Source organism: Drosophila innubila, chromosome X (genome assembly GCF_004354385.1).
Source record: "Drosophila innubila isolate TH190305 chromosome X, UK_Dinn_1.0, whole genome shotgun sequence".
Classification (NCBI taxonomy): Eukaryota; Metazoa; Arthropoda; class Insecta; order Diptera; family Drosophilidae; genus Drosophila; species Drosophila innubila.
This window is the reverse complement of record NC_047626.1, coordinates 13,274,404-13,294,205: the sequence shown is the minus strand read 5'-3', so window position 1 is coordinate 13,294,205 and position 19,802 is coordinate 13,274,404.

Here is a 19,802-nt window from a genome sequence, read left to right as displayed (position 1 = left end):
CTACAGTTGTTATCGAATCATTCTGACTAAGTTCGATTGAACTATTTACTAAAGTAAATGAACGAACTAAATCCCTGATTGCACTAGGCAACAAATTTTAGCTTCTTGGCTATTACACGAACAAAACCTACTTTTTTTTTTATAGATTTGGCGCCCCATATGACAAAAACCATTTTTATTTTTCTATGGCATAGTTTTTTTTTGGAAAAAATTTTAAAATTGAGTTTTTTCTTAACGGTTCTTAGAGGTGCGCCCACATCTGTCATGATTACTCGTGAATGCCAAAACCGATTTTTAAAAACTTTTCTCTTTCTTAAAGCTAATGAATCTACTTGTAACAATACATAGACACTCTAAAACTTTAAAGAGTAGTTTTAGATTTTTGAATTAAATGTTTATTTTTTAACGATTTCTTTGACTTTAAAATTCAAGGAAAATAAGAAAAAAAAATAATTACAAAAGGCTTAATCTGTTAAAAGCATAGCTGCATTAATTATGCGTATTTATTTGCTTCGTGCTATAACGAACGATCAAAGCAGCATCAGCTGATATAAAAAAATTAAACTACTGAGCTAAATCCCTTAGTTGAACCACGATGAACAGCTCTTTTCTCGATAGTTTTTCTATCAACACGTGCGTTTATGTTATCGACATCGATAAGGCGCGCGTTCAACAGATAATATGGCAGCACTGTTGCTTCTTTGACTAGCGCCAAAATGAAATCATTTCAAACTTATCAGTAATCTTAATTTAATATCAATGCAATATAAGTATTTATAAATCTGGTTTTAATTGATATGGTTTCTCTTCATAATACAACTAAGATGAAATAATTTTTAATAGAAAATCAATGCAAGTAATATTTATGAATCTGAGTTTTATTAATATAGCATTTTTCATAAAACTTAGAATGTCATCTACAAATTATGTACATAGATGTAACTGTATTTAAATGAAGATTTCGTTAATTATGTTTGTATGTACATAAACAATAAATACACACATATTTGCTTGCATAGTTATTTACGGAGTCTCAATAGCAATAGAAATCAAATAACGATGATTGATTGACATTTACTGTCACATAACAGCACATGGACTTTAAAGGAATTATATATGTAAAAGAATGATTGTCTTTAAGACACATGTGGGCATAAAGATGTAAAGATATACATACATACATTGTATGTATGTATACACGTCAATAATCGCTCAAGCAACAAACATCAAACAACAACAACAACAACAACAATACACAAAATATAGACAAACACCACTTGCATAGTCTCTTGGTCAGACCCCGCTTCGTGACGCGCAATGCTGCATGGTATGTGAGCAGAGGGAGAAACTGCGACGGCGACGGCGGAGGCAGCGGCTATGATGACGATGCCGCGCAACAAACACATACATACATATACATATGTACACATGTACAACCCATTGTGTGACCAAGGGCGTCAGAGGCAGTGGCGTTTGCTTACCCGGGGCGTGTCATAGCGTGGGCGGTCGCGGGGGAGAGCATTGGGAACTGGGAACATTGCCATCAACTTCCTCCCATTTGAAAGCTTTGTGCTCGTTTTAGGTTTCGGACTTCGGCAACAGTGTTCGGCCCTGTGCCGATTCAATTTCGTTTGTTGCTTATTACCCTGCATGTTCGAAATGGCAAAAGCAAATTTACTTTTAATTTGCTGCCATTTTGCTCTTCATCTTATTTTCCATACATATGTACATACATACATACATCTTCTCGGCCTTCCCTTCCCCCTTTGCTCACACACTGTACCGACGATAACCAAAAACCTCAAAAAAAAAACTTACACCAAATGACAGGTGTAGGAAAACATTGATTTTCAGTGTTTAATAGTATAAACGGTTATTATCAAATTAGAACTTAATTTAAAACATACACATATTTTTGTACAATTGTAAGTACATGAATATCAAAGATGCAATAAAATATACATGTTCTATTAAGTATAACTTCAAATACCATTTTTTAAGGTAAGAACGGTAAGAACTCAAATCGGATAGCCGCCAAAACTATTAAAGATATTAAATATTCAAACAAACAAAAGCAGCTCTGTTTAAGTCTTTCTATATTTTATTAAGGCCCCTTCTTAGTAATTTCTGTCATAACACTTCAAATTAAAAAAATAAGAATAATTATTGAATTTCTTTTTCATGTCACAGCCTACAGCACTTTGAGTGACTTTAACTGCTCCAATTGTGATTCAATGTCACATTATCGTACAAGAAATTAACAGCGGTAATTCGTCCTTTCGTGTTTTTTAAAAAATGGCTAAACTCAGTGAAATTGTTCCTTGATATAGTAAGCCGATTTGAAACAAATTTGGTCAGGATGTATAAGACCAACCCAGATGCATAAGCTGTCATTTTGGTTCAGATATCTCAAAAAACTAAAAAAGGTTTTCATCCTAAAAATTGATATTCGACCTGTCGTTTCTATGCCAGCTAAATGATATAGTGTACCGATTTGAACCAACTTAGGTCAGGATGTATGTTTGATGGACATATCTCAAGAATTAAGCAAATTTCTTGATTTTCGTTTGAATCGTCTTGATTCACAGCTGACTGCAGGAAGTTATAGCTTTGACTTCGTCAAGGAATTTAATTACCTTACCACTGCCGTGACTAGTAGCAATAATGTCAGAGTGCAAATTAAATGGAGATTTAATTAACAGTAGAGCCCTCTTGGGATGTTCGAAAGGAAAATCTTCGCGAAATCTTTGGAACTGTTTGCGTTGGTGATACCTATCGTATAAGGTGGAACGACGAGCTGTACAATGACCCACTGTCTGGGTCGCGTTGTGCGTATGGAAGAAGGCACTCCAACCCGTAAGGTCTTTGATACGGTAGTAGGCGGATCCCCAATAGGATATTCACGCCATATAAAAATAATAATAGAATTTATTCAAAGGTACAGTCGGTATGCTCATCCTACTGAATTAGCCCAAGTGTAAATTGTTTAGTTAATAAGTAACTTGAATAAATTTCTTACAGAAAATTGCAAAAGATTTGAGTTTTTGATAAGTTTTTAGATAAATGTAAATGTACATATGTATGTACATATGTACACACGATATTCATTCAAGATCATTGGTCATGGTATCAGCAACTGTGCCACAACTTGGGCCGAACCCGCCCGGAGCTGTCACAATCCGCAGCATTCAGCTAAGGTGTTGACACTCCACTCGTACCGTTTCCGCACCTCTTATTACCCTTTTTGGCAACATTCCTTCTTCTTCTTCAAACGTGCATTCAATTTTCATTTGTATCTAGGGAGTTATTATTAACTATGTATGTATGTGCATTCATACATACATATGTATATTTAAATATGTATGTGACTACATAGTATGTATTATATGTACATATATTTATGTTCGATTGTAAGTATGTATTGAAGTTTTTCGAGCGAGTGAACGGATATCCAACAAGAAACCCGTAACCGACCAACCGGCATACATTCACACTTACACACACACACACACACACACAAAGCTATCTTCGTGTATATATGTATGTATGTATGTACGTTTACGTGTGTGTAAGTACACAAAGCCATTCACACAAAACAGATACGAAAATTTAATGCAGTTTTCTCGATTTTCTATGTGGAATTCTCGGTACCCTCTGCTACTGCTTCTGTCGCTGCCTCTGCCGCAGTCGACGTTTACGTCGACCGATGGGCGACAGACAAACAGCGACGACGACCTTCGCTGCATCGTGTTGTTGTTGTTGTTTTTCTTATATATTTTGTTGTTGGTGGTGGCGGTGGTGGTGTCGCTGCTGCTTTTCGATGTTGCTGTTGTGGCCGTCAGTTTGGTGGCCGCAGCGCTGCCGATGGCACAAAATGTATTGGCCATGTACATACATCCATACATACATACATTCATACATACTTATCTATGCACGTGTGTGTTGGTACCTTTTCTGTATGTATCTGTTATATGGCTGTAACTGCTCCCCTCTCTTATTATCTCTCCTTCACTCACTCTCACACAAGCTCTCTCTCTCTCTCTAGCTATGTATATGTATGTATACAAAAATATACATGCATACACACATTTTTGTACAAGTGTGCGGGTAACCAGCTGCGACTTAAAGTTTTTGTTGTTGCTGCTGCGAATTCGCTCCCAGCTGCGAGTATGTATGCGTTTGTTTCTATGTGTGTGTGTAAGTGTGTGAGTTTTGTATGTTTGAGAGATACTTTGACCTTTTTCACATCAAGAAGACTTTGAGCTATTGTTGTTGTTGTTGTTGCTGCTGCTGCGGATGCCATTGCCATCGCTGCCGCAGAGAGATCATTGCAGACTATTGGATAGTATATAATCGTTTATCCATTTATGTACATATGTATGTATGTACTTACTATGTACATATGTATCTAAAATATATTCACTTATTAAGCACAATGGGTTTTGTTATGTAACTTGTCGTAAGAATCATAAGTAACTTTTAAAAAATAAGAAATAAATTTGAGTTTAGAAAAGCTTAGAAAATTTATTTATTTTTTTACAAATAAAATATGTGAGTCTTATAATTGGTTAAACTTATTACTTGACTAACGGTATGTGCAAACACTCACACACACATGTACATCTCCATGCATACGTACACTCCTCGGCATAAATATATTGACAAAAATAATGCACAACATACTCGATTGTGAGTTTTCATTTGGTAATAGGAAAAACTTATTTATTTTTTATGTATGCATAGTAATAAGCTTTTTAAAACATACACAAAAACTTAGATATGTGCATTAATTATAGCATGAAAATCATATTTTCGTAAATGAACGGTGGCAATAAGTATTTTGACAAAAAGTTTGTTCAGCGTTTAATTTGGAATTTGAGCACTACAATTTAACTTATCTGCTAAGTTAATAAAAAAATGTATCCTTCTTTAACACTAAACGCCATTGGACCGCGGATTAGAACGGAACCCACTAAGTAACATGCATAATGGAGATGGATAATCTTTAAAATATCCTTTCGCTCACTTATTTTCTATATATCTCGTCCATGTCAAATTGAAGAATGCTTTTCTTTTAATGTATGACAACACATATTCTATAATTTTTATATTTGTATAAAAATCTGCACATTGAAGTGACAATTCCACAGTTATACATACCCCCAATTGTTATATAGAGCTGAAGTTTGGGTATTTCCTAGTCAAGCACTGTCGACTAAACTTTCTGACTTGCTTTTTTCACTCTCACTGCCATAATATATGTATAAATATATATAATGTATGCTTATTATGTAGTTATGTACATACATATTTAATTTTAGATACATTTCTTGCGGTCACGAACATCGAATGTATCCGCCGGGATGTAAATATGTACATATGTGTAAGTAAGTATCTATATACATACATACATGCAGATGAGAGTGTGAGTGGGTGTTGTGGGGTGCTAAATGCTGGGGGAAGGGTTTGGCCAACAAGTGTCGAGGCATACACAATATGTTTGACAGTCCTGGACCTCTCTCATCCCTTGTCAATGCCAACGCGTCTTAGTTCCGGTTCAATGGACGCTTTTTAGACCCCGTACTTAAAAAAAGTACAGGGGTCTATTGGATTTGTTTTAACGAGTATGTGCGTAACAGGCAGAAGGAGGCGTGGCAGACCCTATAAAGTATATATATTCTTGATCAGCATCAACAGCCGAGTCGATATAGCAATGTCCGTCTGTCCGTCTGTCTGTATGAGCTATCTAAAGCAAACTGATATAATAACCATATGACTTGGTTTTATATATCCTGTCCAAAGTTGATTCAAATCGGACCACTATATATTATAGCTGTCATAGGACCGATCGGGCTAAAAACAAATCTAGTCTTAGTGTGAAAATCTTTTATGTTTTATGGGAAATTGTAACCAATATGTTAGAATATGCATTTAAGTTAACATTATATAGTTTTTAATTTTTTCCATTATTAGTTTTTGCCATAGTAAGTACGGGGTCTCCGACAGTCAATGATGCTCGACTGTAGCACCGGCCGACTAGTTTTCTTCTTTTTTTTTGGCATTTTACCAAAAAAGAGAAAAGTGGCAACGCTTTTACTGGCATGCTCTCTTTCTATTCATCTTTCCTAATTCTTCGTCATCTAGTATTTGGCTTTCATTGTTGCATTTTCCTTTGGCTTTGTCTTTTCTTTTGTGCATGGAAAATAAATAAATTATAAGCGTATGTACATATGTACATTGTACATACAGTGGTTCACAGCTTATTTCACCCAGCAACTAGAAAACTTTGTTTATTAGTTATTACAACTCAACAAAATGAGTTTTAAAACGATATAAACGCTGTTTGTAAGCCTAATGTCTTTACTTATCAAATATATGTAAATTTATTTATTTTTTAAATATATTTTATCAATTTAAAACTTAAGAATCAATTAAATATATGTACATACACATATACACATACATATATATGTAAATGTATCTACACATATGATATACCATATATACATATGTATTTGCATGTATATAAACTGAAAGTGTGCATATTAAGTTTGTATATACATATGTACATAATGGCAGCTCTCTCTGCTTGTATATGCGTGTGTGTGTGTGTGAAATGCGGCGCGAAGAAAAGCGCAAAACGCAAAGCAAGTAGAAAATCCATATGAAAAACCAATTTTTTTTATGGTTTGATTTCTACATACATACATATGTACATACATTTGCTCATGATTCAGAGTTTAATACAACTGTGGGAACCACATGGCGATAATAGTAGGAGAATCGCAAGAAATCGCCCAAAGAGTAAATCTATGGGAGGGGACAGTCGTTTTATCGGCTTATTAACCCTAAGTATGGGGTGGAAAACAACCAAATATATGATGGATATTTCATGCATACTAACAATACTATTTGATATTTTAATCCAAAATCCACATCTACCTCATATTATCTGTAATCCAAACTAAAACTACTACTACTCTACTTGTATAACATATTGCAGATCGATGTAGTTAAAAAATCACAATGTCGATCCCTTTGTTCAGGTAACCGACGTCATTGAAAACCAGGTATAAAAGGACACTGCAGAATCGTTTTAGGGAGGGTCAATAAATCTTTATATTATAAGGTAACCGACTCCCTATACATATACATATATACAAATACACAAATGTAGACGGATATTCATAAATTCCGAATTAATCACATGTCTTCTGTACACTACATATTGAGTGATTATACCGTCGAACCCTAATCATAGATTGAACGAGTTTCAAGCCATCTCCGCTTAAGCTTGGCTTACATTCATTAAAACCGTTCAGTTAAGATCACGATTACTATGAAGTAAGTCCACGGCAGTCCACGCTAGTGACGAAAGCAACTCAAAGGGTGGCTTGCAATATAAACAGAAACAATGGAAAATTTACTTTGACTGTCCGACCAGATTATACCGATTTATATACCGATACGAATAGTTTCGTTGTTCAATATTCTTAGAATTCATCGAAGATTCCGATTTTGATGGACGCTGTCTATCTTTTTTTCTTACCCGAACAAATTGCCCCGCCCTTATGTACACACATACAAATATGGGCTATTCCATAATTTAAATATGTACTTACGAACTTTTTACATGTAAAAATCATCAGTCGTGATCATATTTTAGATTGTGACAGCCATTCCGGGTATTTAAAACTATACAAATACAATTATTCATATGTATGTATGTATGTATGTATGTACATATATATTTACATGTACAAAAAATTGCATGTAAATCCATAATTGATGATTCATTCCAAGCAACAATAATAATAACAGCAATAACAAAAAACAACGCGTGTTGTGTCAACAAAAAAAATTTGCATACACTTACTATACAAATACATACATATACATATGTATATGTGCATATTTACGTACATAATATACATACAGTTAGTCATGTAATTTTTTTTGACAAATTGAACAGTTTGCATATTTCACTTGGCTTGAAAAATTTCTTATATTTTTGATATTATTTTTTTTTCAATACTCTATTGCAAATGCTTATGGCTCTAACCAGGGAATAACACCGTAACCAGTATCGGAACCGTTAACCGAAACTAACCGTTTCATTTTTAGTACCGGAAATGAAACCGTAGCTGAAATTGATTCTTTTACAAGAACCGAAAATAGAAACGCTTGTACTGGTACGGTTGTGGTAAAGTTGCTAGGTCAAACAGTTGACAAACTTCCGACTGTCATAACTTGAAGAAAACTGACTCGATTTTCAATCGGAATGCCATTTTGATCATGATTCGGCCTATTAATTCAGTCTGTATTCAAATTTTGTACATTTAGAAAATTTATTTATTTTCGACCAAGATTCGATTTTGATGCTAAGGGTCCCCCCTTTGAAATTTTGAAAATTCAAAATTTTAAATCCCAAGTTTTTACTTTTAATCAACTCCTTATATCGTTATTAGTATAAAAGGACACTTTAAACTTGATTCTGAGGACTTTCATTTTTTTGTAAAAAATCATGTCAAAATTAAGAAATATTTTGACTTGTAAAGTTTCTAGGTCAGAGGCCTGAGCAACTTTGAACTGTTATAACTTTGGCAGAACTGTACCGATTTTCAAGCGGAATGTCATTTTGATCATGGTTCGGCCTCCAAATTTATTCTGCATTTAAATTTTATTAAATTCGTTCAAAAACTTTTATATCTGTGGATCTAGATATACCGTGTGGATCTAGATATCGGTATACCGAAACCAAATATCAAATGAACCAAAAAAAAAATTAATAAATAACTTTGTTTTCATTCGGAAAAAATCATTTCAAAAAAATGACCTGAGGGTGCTAAGGTTTTTGCCTATACTGTATGTTTACATGTGTTCATACGAATATATTCTTTTTTTAAAAAACCAAAAACTTACTCTAAAAAATGTAGATGGCAGCTGTATCGAGATTCTCGATCGCCATATTGCGTTTAGTACTGAAAGTGGCAACAACAAGAACAAAAATGGCGACCGCAAGGCTTCGCTTAATTCGTTTAAGCAACTGTACTTCATATTTTAAATAGCTGCCTGACCTCATATCTTCATCTAACAAATATGGTCCACAAGAATGTCCACCCTTTCCCTATCCTCTTTCCCCGTACTCCAGTACAATCTTTTGCGCTCTCTGTTTTTCTCTTGCTCGCTCACTCTTTCGTTCTCTTTTTATCCAGCATGCTGCTAATTTAAAAACATGAATTGGCAAAAAAGAAGAGGAACGAAAAAAACAACAAAGTTTGGTGTGCTGGGTGCGCCGGCGCTGGCATCGCTGCCAGCGTCAGCTGTTGTGGAATTCTCTGCTGTTGTTAATCTCACTGCTTCTGCTGCTGGACAGCCTCCATACATGTACATATGTATGTATGTTTACACACACACACACACACACGGAAAGTCGCAGCCTCTTCTACACCCACTCAGCAGCTCTCTCTTTCTTTCTCGATATATGGTAGCAGTATTCAACGATCAAATTTCTGGCCCTGGCTAAAGACCGTGCCCAAGCCCATGCCCAGGTACGTACATACATACATATGTACATATGTATGTACATACCTTCATATCATGCTAACACTTGCCCATGAGTGTGCTTGCGTGAATGTGTGTGATAAGAGTTGCTCACACACACAAACAGACACGCATACATACGCATGCACAAACACTTGCACAATGGCAGAGCTTATAACTGTGCTTTTGACTCGGAACATGCGGAAACGTCGCCGTTGCCGTCGTCGTCGACGTCAGCGCTATGTTGTTGTTGTTGCTTTTGCTGCATGGGAAAATTTTGCGGCTGGCGCCAGCGATGGCGTCGCAGCACTTGAAATTTTCGCCGACGCTTTATGGCGTCGCCATGTTGTAAATCTAAGCGAACGTCGAGTCCCAATCGTCAGTTCGTCGATTCGTCGTTGCAACAACACGAGAGATTGAGAATTTACACATACATATGTACATATATGCATATGTATGTATGTAAATACATGCATAAGCTTAAATGCATTGACAATGACGATGACGCCAACGCCTACGCTAACGCAAGGAAGCACTAACACCAACATAAACGGCGTCGTCGTCGTCGTCATCATCATCGCGAGCACTGCAGACAGCTCGACTGGCACTGTGCTGTAATAAATATTGCCGGCCAGTCAGACACATGCATGCGCTGCTCCTCAAGGTCGTCAACAATCTGACAAATATACATATGTACATACGTACATGCGTAATATGCGTTGCGAAATGCGTTGACAGAAAAGCTTTAAAAAGCTTACAAATATATACATACATACATATGTATGTAGGAGAAGTTAAACTGTCCCCCCTTTAGCGTCACGCATTCATCAATACGCAGCAGAGTTTTATGTGTAGCGCAATGCAAATAGTAGAATATTGATAACAATAATAATAAACGCAAAGCAAGACCACTGATGACGATGATGTTGAATTGTGACGTCGACTGCAGTTGTTCTATACATACATACATACATGGCTCTCAGCTTATTTGACCCACTACTCTGATATATTACATACATACTGTAAATGAATTTATCTTTTCATAGGAAGCAGATATATGCATGTACATATGTATGTACGAAAATAATAATGTAAACTCAGATTTGATAATTAGCGTTTAATCTCAAGCAAAAGAATTTTATACATGTATATGTATATGAATTAAGCAATAAAAACAAAGCTTACATACATACATATTTAAAAATGTGTGAGTCAAATAAGCTGAGAGCCACTGTACATGCATACAAGTGTGTATGTATGCGCGTACATACGTATGTACATTAGGGCGCATCGATTTGTATGGGCCCAAAAAGAAAAAATGGTAACCCAAATTCGTAATCTACGGTCAATACCTTAGATGTTTTCAGTAAGACACCATAGTTCTACAATAAATTTCTGGCTTTCGCTTCTTGGCATGAAACATGTACATACATACATACATTTTTTTTTTTTTTAAGTTTTCGCATGTTATGTTGGCATATCTTTAGTGTTTTTAGACCGACCCTGACAAGATTGGAAACAAAACTTTTGTTAGGACCAGGATTTTCTAACTTTCATAAAATCAAGGAACCATTTGTCCATAAAACATAATTTTTATCCACGCAAGAACTAAAAACACAACATTGTTCAACTCAAAGAAAACATCTAAGAATTGAGCGTAGATTATGAATTTGGGTTACTATTTTTTGTGAAAAAGATCGATGCACCCTAATATACATATGTACATATGTACATATTATGTGCTATTCGTGATTTCAAAGAAAGAAAAAGAGAGCGAACAAAATGAAGTGAGCGACTATGAACGCTGTAACGGGTTGTCACCTCCACCGTTGCTTTTATTGGCAAAAATAGGGAAAGAGTACGAAAAGAAAATGAAATCACAAGCAAATAAGAACACTAAACGCAAATAAACAACGCGTTATAAAGCAAAACAAACGAAAGGAAAGCTAAAGAAAAGAAATAAAACCAAAACTAGTTAAATTTACACCAACCTAACACACTCTCGCAAGCTTTTTAATAAAAAAAATGTATATACATATGTATACACACATACATACATAAAGAGAGAGTCAGAGACAGAAACAGAAAGAGCGAGGAAAAAAGAATGAACGAAAGACGGAGAGAAACGAACGCACATGCAATCATTCACGCGACCCGTCGGTCAGCTGCCACCCACTAGGCCCCGAGCCGGCATCGTCGTCGTCGTCGTCATCTTCGTCATCGTCGTCGTTTCGAATGAAGATATCAATCACCCAAAATCGTTGTCCGGCCTAGAGCATGGTTGCCAGGGGGAACGTGGGTAGCGAACGAAGTAGCGAATATGATGACGCCGAATATGTTTGTACGCATTTTCACAAGTACAAAAAAATTTGATTATTATGAATAAAAAGTTACTTAATTCATATTTAAAGTCAAAAAATTATATTTTTTTTAGTGTGTGAAGTGATTTTATTTAGCAAAATTCCAACTGCATATTTTTAAAAATCTAAAATCAATTTGTGAATTTATTTTATTTTGTCAAAACCATTACTTCACAAACTGTATGTAAATATGTACGCGGATACATTTAGACATACAAATGTATGTACATATGTATGTATTTTTTCGGTTTTTTGTTCTCTCCTCTTTCTCTGTCATTACCAGCCAATATAATGGCCGGCCTTGCGCAACGCGCTCGCTTACTCATTCCGCCGTTCGCCTCTCTCTCTCTCCCTCTGCCCGCTAGCGCCTCGCCTGCTCTTTAATCTCGAGAGTCACCAGAGCCCAAAGACTCGCAGTCGAGGCAGGCCCCGTTTCATGCGCCAGGCACAACAAGTTTTTCAGCAGCGACAACGACAGCGACACACATGCTTACAGACACACATACATACATACGTATTTACATATAGATACATACATACATGTGTATGTACCTACGTTCTTACATATACTTAGTTAATACACTGATTATACATATGTATGTACAGTTAGTCGAGAAAGTGTTTAGACAACATCGAAAATTCACATACACTGACGAACTTAATTATTGGCACAGAAAGTAATTTCTACTTTACAACAGTTTTCTGTCCCTTATTAAGCGATTTCTTATAATCTATTTTTTTTCTAGATAGACTAACAAGTCTTAAACCAAATTCAAAAGAAATTACATATATTTACATATATACATAATTTATGAAATTTTGAAAACAAAAAAGTACTTACATATTTAAGTAAAACAATTTTATTGGCAACCCTGAGTAACTAGAATCTTTTTAAATAAGTGCAAAAATGTAGCAGATCAGGATATTTCGATTCTGTTACATTGTTTGACACAATTTGACTCAAGCAAGCTTAACATCGTCTAACTTCCTTTATTTTCGCTACAATCTAACTCTTTTTTTATTTTTTAAATTTTTTTTTAGAAACCATGGACAAATATGTATAATAAAACAAAAAATAAAATAAGTCGATTAAAAATATATGTACATACATATGTATGTATGATAGTATAAAATGTGTAAATTTTATATTATTAAAACACAATCTTGACTAACTGTTTGTACAAATGTAGTATGTATCTGTTTACATTCGATGCATTATTAATATATTAAACTCTAATGCCAAAAATCCCCTTTCATAATAGCAACAAAAACAACAACAAAATGTTTAGAAATTCATAAAAGTGTTTTTACTACATACATATAACAGTAACAACACAACTTTACACAACTCGCTTATCTCTCTCTCTCTCTCTCTCTCTCTCTCTATCTCACCAAGCATGTTTGCTCTGCCGCCTCCGATGGCCGTTGCCCCTTCCCCCTCCCCTTACTTTTCGCACGCTACATCCACTACATATATACAAATGTTTATATGTATGTATGTATATTGCTGCTGCTGTTGTTGTTGTATCTGCCTTTTTTCGTTAATTCATTATTGAGGCCAATTGAATTTGTGTGTTGCTGTGTGTGTATTTGTGTGTGTGTGTGTATGTGTGCCTAGCTAGCAGCGTGCTTGAATGAGTGACGAACTGACGGGCCGACGACAACGACGACCGTTCGCCTTGCTTGCTTTTGCTTGCCGGCCGACTGACGAGAGCCTGGCAAGAGACTATGCAACACGTTTAAATATGCGCATCGACGGCAGCCGACGGCAAACGAGCGAACAACGAACAAGAAACAACAACAGAAAAAAATAAAAATAAATACATACTCGCGTACTCACACAAACACACGCATAGCCAAAAATGACGGAGCGGAGCGTTGCGTGGCAGCAGCAGCGACGGCGGCAGCGACTGCGACGCAATCGTGTATGTATTTGTGCGTGCTTATATACATACTTATACATACATATATGTAAGTGTATGTGTGTGTGTGAGTAAGCCAATCTGTGTGCACAAGTAAATTGAAAGAAGAAGAAAATATTCGTGTAGCTACGAAGTTTGATGACGACAACGCTTCGACTATAGCAAAGTCTAACTGTATGTATGTATGTATGTGTGTGTAAATACATACAAAAAATATGTATGCATAAACGCCGTCGCTCGTTTGCTTTGACAGAGCGCCAGATTCAGCCCCACCCACCAACGCACACTTACTAAAACATACATACATATGTAGGTATGGATGCCGACGTCGCTAAACGTTTTTCGCGATATTCGGTTTTTTCTTTATGATTCTTTTTATTTATTTTTTTGCGTCTTTTTATCGTTGTCGATTGTTCTTGTTGCTTGTTTGGGTCAGAAGTTCGCTGCGCCGGCTTGTTTGACATTTGACATGCGCTACGCTTAAACCAAAAACAGCAGCAACAGTTGCTGTCACCTGTGCGAATAAGAGCTTTCTTTGGTAAAAACTATCGTCAATATAATTGTGTATGTATGTACAAATTGTGCATATGTATGTATGTAATAATAATACAAGTATAACTTCAATGATCAAGTGGGTCAGATGCAATGCTGCAATTTATTCATAAATACAAAAATTTGCACAATTTCTCTTTAAAAATTATATTTATACTCATATATTCTATTGACCTTTATTTTATTTCAAAGATCAAATTAAAAAAAATATATATTTGTTTTTATCGAATTTTACTATTTTAAAAAATAAAAAGAACATATGTATGTACATATATGTATGTATGTGTATTTAGTCAAGAAAGTGTGTGGACAAAAGCAAAAATTTACACAATATCTCTTAAGAATATAAATTTCTTATGGACTTTTTTTTATTCTTATTTTTTTTATTCTAGTCTATGTTTATAAGCATCGTCAAATTTAACGTTTAAAAATAAAAACAAATATGTATGTGAACATTTACTTTGTCAAAACACTTGCATGATTAACTGTTGAGTCGGGGGAAAACTTCAACACAAACATACCCCATATAAAGATGAGTAGCGCAAACATCTGCAGCAACAACAACTATAGAGCAGCTATTAAAAACGAACAGCGCGCTGTAGCGTTCGCGTTCGCTGCCAGCGTCGACGTCGACGACGCGAAAAAGAAACGGCAAAAATAAGAAGATGCAGCTGACGCGAACGGGGAACGCTCACAGCATGCGACAATATCAATTGCATGCTTTGATACAAGGTGGCAACGCTGTGTCACTTGTCAATCAAGGACATTAGAAGTCAGGAACATTTTTCTTTGTTTATAATTTTGTGGACCAATTGAAAGCTTGAAAAATAACTGATAGCGAAGATAACGGTCAATTTACAGGTACAACAACAGCAACAACTACTACTAATGGTAATGAATGGTAACGTATTTTGATTTTTATGCGTGCGTGTGTGCAATGGTCGTGGGAGAGAGGAGTTTGCGAAAAAGTAACACTCAACGCCAGCGAAAAGAGCGGGAGAGAAAATGTTCAAGCGAATGAAAGTGCAGTGCAAGGCGTTGCAAAAACGAAGTGTTGGTGGGTGTGTACACAAAATTTATTAATCACGTCTTTCTCTTCTTCCTCTTTCTCTTCTTCCTCTTTCTCTTCTTCCTTTTTCTCTTCTGTTTCTGTTTTAGTACGTTTATTTGCATAGATTACAATGGCAGTAACAGCAACAAAGTCAACAACAAAATGATAAGCAAAGATGTGGATAGTTATAATGAGAACAAAAAGTAAGCTTGTTTTTGGAAAAGTTGTAAGTGGTGGATCGCGTAAAAGGCGGAAATATTGAACAAATTTCGAGCAGTGATAATCGATAATTGTGTTATAATGATGAGAGTTGTCGAGTCGAATCTTAATTTGTTTCAGGAACACCTTTTATAAGATTTTTAGTTTTACTATATGTATGTATTCTTTCTTTTGAATAGTATTTACCTGGTTTGCAATAGAGAAAAATGATATTTTTAAAAAAATCCAAACTTTGGATCGAGTTTTATATCGAAATAGTAAAGCCCAAAAAAAATATCAAGTTGTCAATATATCGAAAAATTGTACACCGAGTTTCAAATATCGAGTTTCTAATAAAATTGACACAGTGAGTGGTCGATTTTTCTTGGAAATCAATTTAACTAACTGGATACGTCGTCAAAAAAATCATTCCGATGCTTCTATATGCTTCTTCAAGAAAAAAATCCTTGGACCTGTTTGCGTTGATGATACCTATCGTATCGGGTGGAACGACGAGCTGCATGAGCTGTACGATGATCAGTCGAATGAACACACGCCGATTTCTCTGGCTGGGTCACATTATTCGTATGTAAGAAGACACTCCAAAACGTAATGTCTTTGATACGGCAGTAGGCGGACAACGAAAAAGAGGAAGACCTCGGATACGTTGGCAGGACCAAGTGATTGAGGCCCTGTCAACTCTTGGGGTTACCATCAGACCATGCCACAAATGGAGAAACAGGGCATGAATTAAAAATAATTTTACTAAGCTCGACTTATCTAACGAAAAATAGAAGCCAATTCATAGTTATCGACTCCAAAACTGTACTGGTAGTTAAAGCATGTTCTAATCCATGATTCCGTCATTAAAAACCAGGTTTCTAATGCCTGAAGCCGACTTGTATGCCCAAACCATGAGACCAATTCCCATTTTTCGAGACCCACTTCCACCCCCCACCCATTTCTTTAATATCAAAGCGAGGTATCTACACATTGGCAGTGCGAAACTAGCAACAATATGGCAAACTACCAATAATTCACACCGACCCGCTTCCACTTCCACTTCCATATTAAATGTGGGAAGGCGGACACACTCTCTCACTCACACACAGGCGCGCACGTACATATGTACATACACATTCACATGTGTTTAGCTCTGTTTACATAGCAAAGCGCGCACGAGACGGGGCCTTTGGCCCGTTCGCCTTTCGCTGCTGCTGTTCGGGCTGCTGTTAACGACCGACGACGAAACGACGCTTATCGATGCCTGTGCGTGCTTGACTGTGTGTGCGTGTATGTATGTATATATTCATACATACATATATGTATATACATACAATATAAATAGAAAATAAATGTATGTATGAATGTGTCTGATTTATGATTGTATTTTGAAATTTACACGTTTGCACATATATATTGTATGTATGTAGCGTAAGGGTCGCAAATCGGAGCGGGAAAACACCACAATCCGGACGTAGCCCATTTTAAATTCACAAATACGGGAAAGACCCATACAGCTGACAAATAGATAGAGCGGCGTTTCAAAAATCAAAGCTTGTCATATGCTTAAAAAAATATAAGAATCTTACTCCTTACTTCTTAAAATAGTTAAACCCAATATATATTTTTTTATTATTCCTAAGAATCAAAAGAAAAACCATACATACATACATATGTATGTATATTCAAATAATAAAAATAAAGATAACGTTTTATCGCTCAAAAAGTTACTTGACTAACTGTACTATTATACTATACATACATAAGTAGTAATGTATGTATGTGTACACACTGGTAGAAATGTAGCAAAGTCTAAATTGAAACTCAGCTGGGAAGAAAAAGCTTTGCTCAAAAAGAAAGAACAAACTTTTTACAGGGAGAGTGAGTTAATTTGTGGAATGGGTCAGGTATGTAACTGCTTGGACCATAAAATGTATTTTTTTTTTTTTTTAAAGAAATGCACTCTAAGGGCGACCTTTTTGCGCTGCGCTGTGCAGCTGACGCCTCAGTCGCCGTCGTAGCTGTTGCTGTTTTGCTTTACCGTACAATGGCCCAGCTAATGCTGCCGTCGCATCGACAGCGGCAGCCGAAACCAGCAATAAAAACACACACACACACACGAAGAGCTCTCGTGTCCGCTGTTCGCTGTCCGCTCTGTCGTCGGCAGCTGCTGTCTTGTCTTCTGCTGCCGACTGAAGCGGGGCCTTTCTTGAGCGCAGTGCGCGAATAACGAAAACTTCTTGCATACACACACTGGGAATGAGAGATAGCGAGTGAAGCTAGCGCTTTAAGGTGTTAGAGAGAGCAAGAGAAAGAGAGAGAGAGAAAGGGAACATGCACAGAGACAGGGCCTGCGACCGAAGCCATTTCCCCACCCGTACCCGTTCCCGAACCATGCCCATTCCCATTCCCATGCCACACAAATTTCTATTGCCGGGCAGGGGACGCTGGTTTAGGCGGGTGGTGGCGCTGGCGATGGTGGTTGATGGTCGGGACGGGGTTAGCATGGCAATGCCAAAAATAGAGACGCCCCCGCTTACTGTTTGCTCTGCTGTCCCGATACACACACACATACATATATATATATATATATGTACATTTGTATGTATACATACATTCATACACAAACACAACGCACGGTGGCAGTGGCATGTTTGACCCACGCTGCAGCCAAAGCACAACATAGAGCCGAAGCCAAAGCCGAAGCCAGCGTCCGACGCAACTGTTGACGTCGCCGCCATCAGCTCTAGCTCTATGTGCTCGAAACGTACATGGCTTAAGCTTTGCAAGTACAGTGGTAACGGACCGATGAACATGTGGTCAAAGTGTACATACAGTGTGCTTACAAATGTTACAAACATTTGCCAGATTTGAAGAAAGTCATATAAAGAAATTGTTAAACAAAAAAAAATGCCTAAGCATAAATTCACCTAAAACACAAAAAAAAAGACGATAGATTTTCGTGTTTTTTTTGACCACTTGCATATATTTCTCATTTTCTAAAAAAAAAAGCACGACTTTGCTGAAAAAGGGGTTAAAGTTTTCAATTCAGTACCGCCTTGCAGTCTTAAGACAAATTCTTTTGATTATCACATGAAGAGTGTGCGTACACGATTTGAAAATGAAATTTGTATACAATATAAAACAGGATATAACGAATATTTGTGCATCATTAACTAAAAATCGTATGTACATATGTAATATGTTATATTCTATACCAGCGGTGGAAGCACAAGCACTTGAACGAACAGGCGCCGATCTTTTTTTGAACTAGAAGAGTTCTATTTATCCAACTATGTAAATAAAGAGTTTTGCAAATCACAAACATATGTATGTATGTATGTATGTATATTTTGATTACGCCAAACATGAGCCAAACTAACAGTGTTACCACCTTATAAAGATATTCACAATTGTTTGTATGCATCTACTTAGTTGAGTATACTATTTTCATATTGCGAACTCGTTGCTAATTGTTCATATTATAACCGAAAGTCTCCAAAGATTTCATACATTTTTGAAAGATTTTCGGTTGGTTTCGTTTTGTGTGGCACCTCTGATAGTTATTCTTATGTATATGTGTTTATAATTTAAGTTAGGTAGTTAGTACACATTTATTAAAAGTTTTTGTAATGGTGCTCAAAATAATTTGCTCCAATGGGATATGTACATATCGGTTATTTTTTTTTTTTATTGTTTGTTCTCGGCCAAAACAAATTGCACCACTGTTACTGTGCCGTTGTAGGAGCTGTAGCTGTAGCTAGCAGCGCCGCTTAGCTAGTCGATAGAAGAAGTGCACAAGGGGGTTGCAAGGTGTGCGGTGGTGGAGAACAACAAATTCAGCTAAGAGTACAACAACAACTTTGATGATGGGACTAGCAGCAGCAATTCGGCAAAATGTTCGTTGCATGCTCGTGTGCTGCGTCGACGTCATAGTCGTTGATGATGTTGTTGTTGTTGTTGCTGCTGCAGCGGCGGCTGCGTTAGCTCTATGTATTTTGTATTTCTTATGACTTTTATGTGTGTGTTTGTGTCTGCATGTATTTTAACGTATACATACAAAGCTGCTGCGCTGCCAGCGTCGGCGTCGCTGCTATGTACACAAACACACACACACATACAGACGCGCTCGCGCACATACACTGTACGTGTGCCGCACACATTTTTCAGTTG